The following is a 9196-nucleotide window of genomic DNA, read 5'->3' as shown; positions in this document are numbered from 1 at the left end:
CATCGCGGTGTCCATTCCACTTGAGGCCGCAAACTCAGGATCCCTCTCACATACCTAGAGCTGAGAGAAGCCTCCTCTTGAGGTGCTTGTGGTAAGGTGGTATTCCTCAGGAGTCGAAGCCAGGGACTAACCTCTCATCTCGTGTTGATTCTTGGTCCACGGAGCTCTTTCGTGTTGCTACAGTGACCTCAGGATCCCTCTAGCCTTGAAACAGTGTTCTTGGGGTTTCTCTGGAGTGCCATCAAGGAAATCAAGGCTCCTTTCATGTGTGATGTGCAACACGGAATTGCTCTGCACGCAGTGCAGGGGAATCGGGCCTCATCTCGCGGCGAGGGGGAAGTCTCATGGTTTTTCTCGAGTTGCGGCGGGAACCTGGGGTATATTCTCGAGTTACGACTGGGATGGCCCTTCCACACACGTGTGTGTTCAGCCATGTCAGGACTCCTGCCTAGTTGCGAGGGACAACTCGGGATTCTCCTCGAGGCTTGGCAGGGCAATTAGGACGCCTCTCCAGCTGAGACGGGAGACCAAGGGTCCCTTTCCACGTGCCACAGGAATCCTGGGTCTCCTATCAAGTTTCACGAGGAGTCAGGCATCGTCTCCTTTGGAGGCACTGATCTCCGCATACCTCTGGACTTTTCAAAGGATTTGAGGCCTCCTGTCGCGATGAGGTGGGGAACTAGGTCTTTCTCTGTGGTCTCCACAGGGGATTCAGACACCCTTTCGTCTTGCGAGATGCAAGACGAGCCTGCATTCCAGTCACTGCAGGGATAATCGGCCTTATTTCGAGTCAGGGCATCGCGGTGTCCATTCCACTTGAGGCCGCAAACTCAGGGTCCCTCTCACATACCTAGAGCTGAGAGAAGCCTCCTCTTGAGGTGCTTGTGGTAAGGTGGTTTTCCTCTGGAGTCGAAGCCAGGGACTAACCTCTCATCTCGAGTTGATTTTTGGTCCACGGAGCTCTTTCGTGTTGCTACAGTGACCTCAGGATCCCTCTAGCCTTGAAACAGTGTTCTTGGGGTTTCTCTGGAGTGCCATGAAGGAAATCAAGGCTCCTTTCATGTGTGATGTGCAACACAGAATTGCTCTGCACGCAGTGCAGGGGAATCGGGCCTCATCTCGCGGCGAGGGGGAAGTCTCATGGTTTTTCTCGAGTTGCGGCGGGAACCTGGGGTATATTCTCGAGTTACGACGGGGATGGCCCTTCCACACACGTGTTTGTTCAGCCACGTCAGGACTCTTGCCTAGTTGCGAGACACAACTCGGGATTCTCCTCGAGGCTTGGCAAGGCAATTGGGACGCCTCTCCATCTGAGGCGGGAGACCAAGGGTCCCTTTCCACGTGCCACAGGAATCCTGGGACTCCTATCAAGTTTCACGAGGAGTCAGGCATCGTCTCCTTTGGAGGCACTGATCTCCGCGTACCTCTGGAGTTTTCAAAGGATGTGAGGCTATCGGTCACGATGAGATGGGGAACTAAGTCTTTCTCTGTGCTTTCCACAAGGGATTCAGACATCCTTTCGTCCTGGGAGATGCAAGACGAGCCTGCATTGAAGTCACTGCAGGGATATCCGGCCTTATTTCGAGTCAGGGCATCGCGGTGTCCATTCCACTTGAGGCCGCAAACTCAGGGTCCCTCTGACATACCTAGAGCTGAGAGAAGCCTCCTCTTGAGGTGCTTGTGGTAAGGTGGTTTTCCTCTGGAGTCGAAGCCAGGGACTAACCTCTCATCTCGAGTTGATTTTTGGTCCACGGAGCTCTTTCGTGTTGCTACAGTGACCTCAGGATCCCTCTAGCCTTGAAAGAGTGTTCTTGGGGTTTCTCTGGAGTGCCATGAAGGAAATCAAGGCTCCTTTCATGTGTGATGTGCAACACAGAATTGCTCTGCACGCAGTGCAGGGGAATCGGGCCTCATCTCGCGGCGAGGGGGAAGTCTCATGGTTTTTCTCGAGTTGCGGCGGGAACCTGGGGTATATTCTCGAGTTAAGACGGGGATGGCCCTTCCACACACGTGTTTGTTCAGCCACGTCAGGACTCTTGCCTAGTTGCGAGACACAACTCGGGATTCTCCTCGAGGCTTGGCAAGGCAATTGGGACGCCTCTCCATCTGAGGCGGGAGACCAAGGGTCCCTTTCCACGTGCCACAGGAATCCTGGGACTCCTATCAAGTTTCACGAGGAGTCAGGCATCGTCTCCTTTGGAGGCACTGATCTCCGCGTACGTCTGGAGTTTTCAAAGGATGTGAGGCTATCGGTCACGATGAGATGGGGAACTAAGTCTTTCTCTGTGCTTTCCACAGGGGATTCAGACATCCTTTCGTCCTGGGAGATGCAAGACGAGCCTGCATTGAAGTCACTGCAGGGATATCCGGCCTTATTTCGAGTCAGGGCATCGCGGTGTCCATTCCACTTGAGGCCGCAAACTCAGGGTCCCTCTCACATACCTAGAGCTGAGAGAAGCCTCCTCTTGAGGTGCTTGTGGTAAGGTGGTACTCCTCTGGAGACGAATCCAGAGACTAACCTCTCTTTTCGAGTTGATTTTTGGTCCACAGAGTCTCTTTCGTGTTTGCTACAGTGACCTCAGGATCCCTCTATCCTTGAAACAGTGTTCTTGGGGTTTCTCTGGAGTTGCCATCAAGGAAATCAAGGCTCCTTTCATGTGTGATGTGCAAGACGGAATTGCTCTGCACGCAGTACAGGGAATCGGGCCTCATCTCGCGGGCGAGGGGGAAGTCTCATGGTTTTTCTCGAGTTGCGGCGGGAACCTGGGTATATTCTCGAGTTACGACGGGGATGGCCCTTCCACCCACGTGTTTGTTCAGGCCACGTCAGGACTCCTGCCTAGTGTGAGGGACAAATCGGGATTCTCCTCGAGGCTTGGCAGGGCAATTGGAACGCCTCTCCAGCTGAGGCGGGAGACCAAGGGTCCCTTTCCACGTGCCACAAGAATCCTGGGACTCCTATCAAGTTTCACGAGGAGTCAGGCATCGTCTCCTTTGGAGGCACTGATCTCCGCGTACCTCTGGAGATTTCAAAGGATGTGAGGCCTCCGGTCGCGATGAGGTGGGGAACTAGGTCTTTCTCTGTGGTCTCCACAGGGGATTCAGACATCCTTTCTTCTTGGGAGATGCAAGACGAGCCTGCATTCAAGTCACTGCAGGGATATCCGGCCTTATTTCTAGTCAGGGCATCGCGGTGTCCATTCCACTTGAGGCCGCAAACTCAGGATCCCTCTCACATACCTAGAGCTGAGAGAAGCCTCCTCTTGAGGTGCTTGTGGTAAGGTGGTATTCCTCAGGAGTCGAAGCCAGGGACTAACCTCTCATCTCGTGTTGATTCTTGGTCCACGGAGCTCTTTCGTGTTGCTACAGTGACCTCAGGATCCCTCTAGCCTTGAAACAGTGTTCTTGGGGTTTCTCTGGAGTGCCATCAAGGAAATCAAGGCTCCTTTCATGTGTGATGTGCAACAGGGAATTGCTCTGCACGCAGTGCAGGGGAATCGGGCCTCATCTCGCGGCGAGGGGGAAGTCTCATGGTTTTTCTCGAGTTGCGGCGGGAACCTGGGGTATATTCTCGAGTTACGACTGGGATGGCCCTTCCACACACGTGTGTGTTCAGCCATGTCAGGACTCCTGCCTAGTTGCGAGGGACAACTCGGGATTCTCCTCGAGGCTTGGCAGGGCAATTGGGACGCCTCTCCAGCTGAGACGGGAGACCAAGGGTCCCTTTCCACGTGCCACAGGAATCCTGGGTCTCCTATCAAGTTTCACGAGGAGTCAGGCATCGTCTCCTTTGGAGGCACTGATCTCCGCATACCTCTGGACTTTTCAAAGGATTTGAGGCCTCCTGTCGCGATGAGGTGGGGAACTAGGTCTTTCTCTGTGGTCTCCACAGGGGATTCAGACACCCTTTCGTCTTGCGAGATGCAAGACGAGCCTGCATTCCAGTCACTGCAGGGATAATCGGCCTTATTTCGAGTCAGGGCATCGCGGTGTCCATTCCACTTGAGGCCGCAAACTCAGGGTCCCTCTGACATACCTAGAGCTGAGAGAAGCCTCCTCTTGAGGTGCTTGTGGTAAGGTGGTTTTCCTCTGGAGTCGAAGCCAGGGACTAACCTCTCATCTCGAGTTGATTTTTGGTCCACGGAGCTCTTTCGTGTTGCTACAGTGACCTCAGGATCCCTCTAGCCTTGAAAGAGTGTTCTTGGGGTTTCTCTGGAGTGCCATGAAGGAAATCAAGGCTCCTTTCATGTGTGATGTGCAACACAGAATTGCTCTGCACGCAGTGCAGGGGAATCGGGCCTCATCTCGCGGCGAGGGGGAAGTCTCATGGTTTTTCTCGAGTTGCGGCGGGAACCTGGGGTATATTCTCGAGTTAAGACGGGGATGGCCCTTCCACACACGTGTTTGTTCAGCCACGTCAGGACTCTTGCCTAGTTGCGAGACACAACTCGGGATTCTCCTCGAGGCTTGGCAAGGCAATTGGGACGCCTCTCCATCTGAGGCGGGAGACCAAGGGTCCCTTTCCACGTGCCACAGGAATCCTGGGACTCCTATCAAGTTTCACGAGGAGTCAGGCATCGTCTCCTTTGGAGGCACTGATCTCCGCGTACCTCTGGAGTTTTCAAAGGATGTGAGGCTATCGGTCACGATGAGATGGGGAACTAAGTCTTTCTCTGTGCTTTCCACAGGGGATTCAGACATCCTTTCGTCCTGGGAGATGCAAGACGAGCCTGCATTGAAGTCACTGCAGGGATATCCGGCCTTATTTCGAGTCAGGGCATCGCGGTGTCCATTCCACTTGAGGCCGCAAACTCAGGGTCCCTCTCACATACCTAGAGCTGAGAGAAGCCTCCTCTTGAGGTGCTTGTGGTAAGGTGGTACTCCTCTGGAGACGAATCCAGGGACTAACCTCTCTTTTCGAGTTGATTTTTGGTCCACAGAGTTCTTTCGTGTTGCTACAGTGACCTCAGGATCCCTCTATCCTTGAAACAGTGTTCTTGGGGTTTCTCTGGAGTGCCATCAAGGAAATCAAGGCTCCTTTCATGTGTGATGTGCAAGACGGAATTGCTCTGCACGCAGTACAGGGGAATCGGGCCTCATCTCGCGGCGAGGGGGAAGTCTCATGGTTTTTCTCGAGTTGCGGCGGGAACCTGGGGTATATTCTCGAGTTACGACGGGGATGGCCCTTCCACCCACGTGTTTCTTCAGCCACGTCAGGACTCCTGCCTAGTTGCGAGGGACAACTCGGGATTCTCCTCGAGGCTTGGCAGGGCAATTGGAACGCCTCTCCAGCTGAGGCGGGAGACCAAGGGTCCCTTTCCACGTGCCACAAGAATCCTGGGACTCCTATCAAGTTTCACGAGGAATCAGGCATCGTCTCCTTTGGAGGCACTGATCTCCGCGTACCTCTGGAGTTTTCAAAGGATGTGAGGCCTCCGGTCGCGATGAGGTGGGGAACTAGGTGTTTCTCTGTGGTCTCCACAGGGGATTCAGACATCCTTTCTTCTTGGGAGATGCAAGACGAGCCTGCATTCAAGTCACTGCAGGGATATCCGGCCTTATTTCTAGTCAGGGCATCGCGGTGTCCATTCCACTTGAGGCCGCAAACTCAGGATCCCTCTCACATACCTAGAGCTGAGAGAAGCCTCCTCTTGAGGTGCTTGTGGTAAGGTGGTATTCCTCAGGAGTCGAAGCCAGGGACTAACCTCTCATCTCGTGTTGATTCTTGGTCCACGGAGCTCTTTCGTGTTGCTACAGTGACCTCAGGATCCCTCTAGCCTTGAAACAGTGTTCTTGGGGTTTCTCTGGAGTGCCATGAAGGAAATCAAGGCTCCTTTCATGTGTGATGTGCAACACAGAATTGCTCTGCACGCAGTGCAGGGGAATCGGGCCTCATCTCGCGGCGAGGGGGAAGTCTCATGGTTTTTCTCGAGTTGCGGCGGGAACCTGGGGTATATTCTCGAGTTACGACGGGGATGGCCCTTCCACACACGTGTTTGTTCAGCCACGTCAGGGCTCTTGCCTAGTTGCGAGACACAACTCGGGATTCTCCTCGAGGCTTGGCAAGGCAATTGGGACGCCTCTCCATCTGAGGCGGGAGACCAAGGGTCCCTTTCCACGTGCCACAGGAATCCTGGGACTCCTATCAAGTTTCACGAGGAGTCAGGCATCGTCTCCTTTGGAGGCACTGATCTCCGCGTACCTCTGGAGTTTTCAAAGGATGTGAGGCTATCGGTCACGATGAGATGGGGAACTAAGTCTTTCTCTGTGCTTTCCACAAGGGATTCAGACATCCTTTCGTCCTGGGAGATGCAAGACGAGCCTGCATTGAAGTCACTGCAGGGATATCCGGCCTTATTTCGAGTCAGGGCATCGCGGTGTCCATTCCACTTGAGGCCGCAAACTCAGGGTCCCTCTGACATACCTAGAGCTGAGAGAAGCCTCCTCTTGAGGTGCTTGTGGTAAGGTGGTTTTCCTCTGGAGTCGAAGCCAGGGACTAACCTCTCATCTCGAGTTGATTTTTGGTCCACGGAGCTCTTTCGTGTTGCTACAGTGACCTCAGGATCCCTCTAGCCTTGAAAGAGTGTTCTTGGGGTTTCTCTGGAGTGCCATGAAGGAAATCAAGGCTCCTTTCATGTGTGATGTGCAACACAGAATTGCTCTGCACGCAGTGCAGGGGAATCGGGCCTCATCTCGCGGCGAGGGGGAAGTCTCATGGTTTTTCTCGAGTTGCGGCGGGAACCTGGGGTATATTCTCGAGTTAAGACGGGGATGGCCCTTCCACACACGTGTTTGTTCAGCCACGTCAGGACTCTTGCCTAGTTGCGAGACACAACTCGGGATTCTCCTCGAGGCTTGGCAAGGCAATTGGGACGCCTCTCCATCTGAGGCGGGAGACCAAGGGTCCCTTTCCACGTACCACAGGAATCCTGGGACTCCTATCAAGTTTCACGAGGAGTCAGGCATCGTCTCCTTTGGAGGCACTGATCTCCGCGTACCTCTGGAGTTTTCAAAGGATGTGAGGCTATCGGTCACGATGAGATGGGGAACTAAGTCTTTCTCTGTGCTTTCCACAGGGGATTCAGACATCCTTTCGTCCTGGGAGATGCAAGACGAGCCTGCATTGAAGTCACTGCAGGGATATCCGGCCTTATTTCGAGTCAGGGCATCGCGGTGTCCATTCCACTTGAGGCCGCAAACTCAGGGTCCCTCTCACATACCTAGAGCTGAGAGAAGCCTCCTCTTGAGGTGCTTGTGGTAAGGTGGTACTCCTCTGGAGACGAATCCAGGGACTAACCTCTCTTTTCGAGTTGATTTTTGGTCCACAGAGTTCTTTCGTGTTGCTACAGTGACCTCAGGATCCCTCTATCCTTGAAACAGTGTTCTTGGGGTTTCTCTGGAGTGCCATCAAGGAAATCAAGGCTCCTTTCATGTGTGATGTGCAAGACGGAATTGCTCTGCACGCAGTACAGGGGAATCGGGCCTCATCTCGCGGGGAGGGGGAAGTCTCATGGTTTTTCTCGAGTTGCGGCGGGAACCTGGGGTATATTCTCGAGTTACGACGGGGATGGCCCTTCCACCCACGTGTTTGTTCAGCCACGTCAGGACTCCTGCCTAGTTGCGAGGGACAACTCGGGATTCTCCTCGAGGCTTGGCAGGGCAATTGGAACGCCTCTCCAGCTGAGGCGGGAGACCAAGGGTCCCTTTCCACGTGCCACAAGAATCCTGGGACTCCTATCAAGTTTCACGAGGAGTCAGGCATCGTCTCCTTTGGAGGCACTGATCTCCGCGTACCTCTGGAGATTTCAAAGGATGTGAGGCCTCCGGTCGCGATGAGGTGGGGAACTAGGTCTTTCTCTGTGGTCTCCACAGGGGATTCAGACATCCTTTCTTCTTGGGAGATGCAAGACGAGCCTGCATTCAAGTCACTGCAGGGATATCCGGCCTTATTTCTAGTCAGGGCATCGCGGTGTCCATTCCACTTGAGGCCGCAAACTCAGGATCCCTCTCACATACCTAGAGCTGAGAGAAGCCTCCTCTTGAGGTGCTTGTGGTAAGGTGGTATTCCTCAGGAGTCGAAGCCAGGGACTAACCTCTCATCTCGTGTTGATTCTTGGTCCACGGAGCTCTTTCGTGTTGCTACAGTGACCTCAGGATCCCTCTAGCCTTGAAACAGTGTTCTTGGGGTTTCTCTGGAGTGCCATCAAGGAAATCAAGGCTCCTTTCATGTGTGATGTGCAACAGGGAATTGCTCTGCACGCAGTGCAGGGGAATCGGGCCTCATCTCGCGGCGAGGGGGAAGTCTCATGGTTTTTCTCGAGTTGCGGCGGGAACCGGGGGTATATTCTCGAGTTACGACTGGGATGGCCCTTCCACACACGTGTGTGTTCAGCCATGTCAGGACTCCTGCCTAGTTGCGAGGGACAACTCGGGATTCTCCTCGAGGCTTGGCAGGGCAATTGGGACGCCTCTCCAGCTGAGACGGGAGACCAAGGGTCCCTTTCCACGTGCCACAGGAATCCTGGGTCTCCTATCAAGTTTCACGAGGAGTCAGGCATCGTCTCCTTTGGAGGCACTGATCTCCGCATACCTCTGGACTTTTCAAAGGATTTGAGGCCTCCTGTCGCGATGAGGTGGGGAACTAGGTCTTTCTCTGTGGTCTCCACAGGGGATTCAGACACCCTTTCGTCTTGCGAGATGCAAGACGAGCCTGCATTCCAGTCACTGCAGGGATAATCGGCCTTATTTCGAGTCAGGGCATCGCGGTGTCCATTCCACTTGAGGCCGCAAACTCAGGGTCCCTCTGACATACCTAGAGCTGAGAGAAGCCTCCTCTTGAGGTGCTTGTGGTAAGGTGGTTTTCCTCTGGAGTCGAAGCCAGGGACTAACCTCTCATCTCGAGTTGATTTTTGGTCCACGGAGCTCTTTCGTGTTGCTACAGTGACCTCAGGATCCCTCTAGCCTTGAAAGAGTGTTCTTGGGGTTTCTCTGGAGTGCCATGAAGGAAATCAAGGCTCCTTTCATGTGTGATGTGCAACACAGAATTGCTCTGCACGCAGTGCAGGGGAATCGGGCCTCATCTCGCGGCGAGGGGGAAGTCTCATGGTTTTTCTCGAGTTGCGGCGGGAACCTGGGGTATATTCTCGAGTTAAGACGGGGATGGCCCTTCCACACACGTGTTTGTTCAGCCACGTCA

The sequence above is a fragment of the Cervus elaphus genome, chromosome 19 (genome assembly GCF_910594005.1).
Source record: "Cervus elaphus chromosome 19, mCerEla1.1, whole genome shotgun sequence".
Classification (NCBI taxonomy): domain Eukaryota; kingdom Metazoa; phylum Chordata; class Mammalia; order Artiodactyla; family Cervidae; genus Cervus; species Cervus elaphus.
This window is presented reverse-complemented; position numbering follows the sequence as displayed.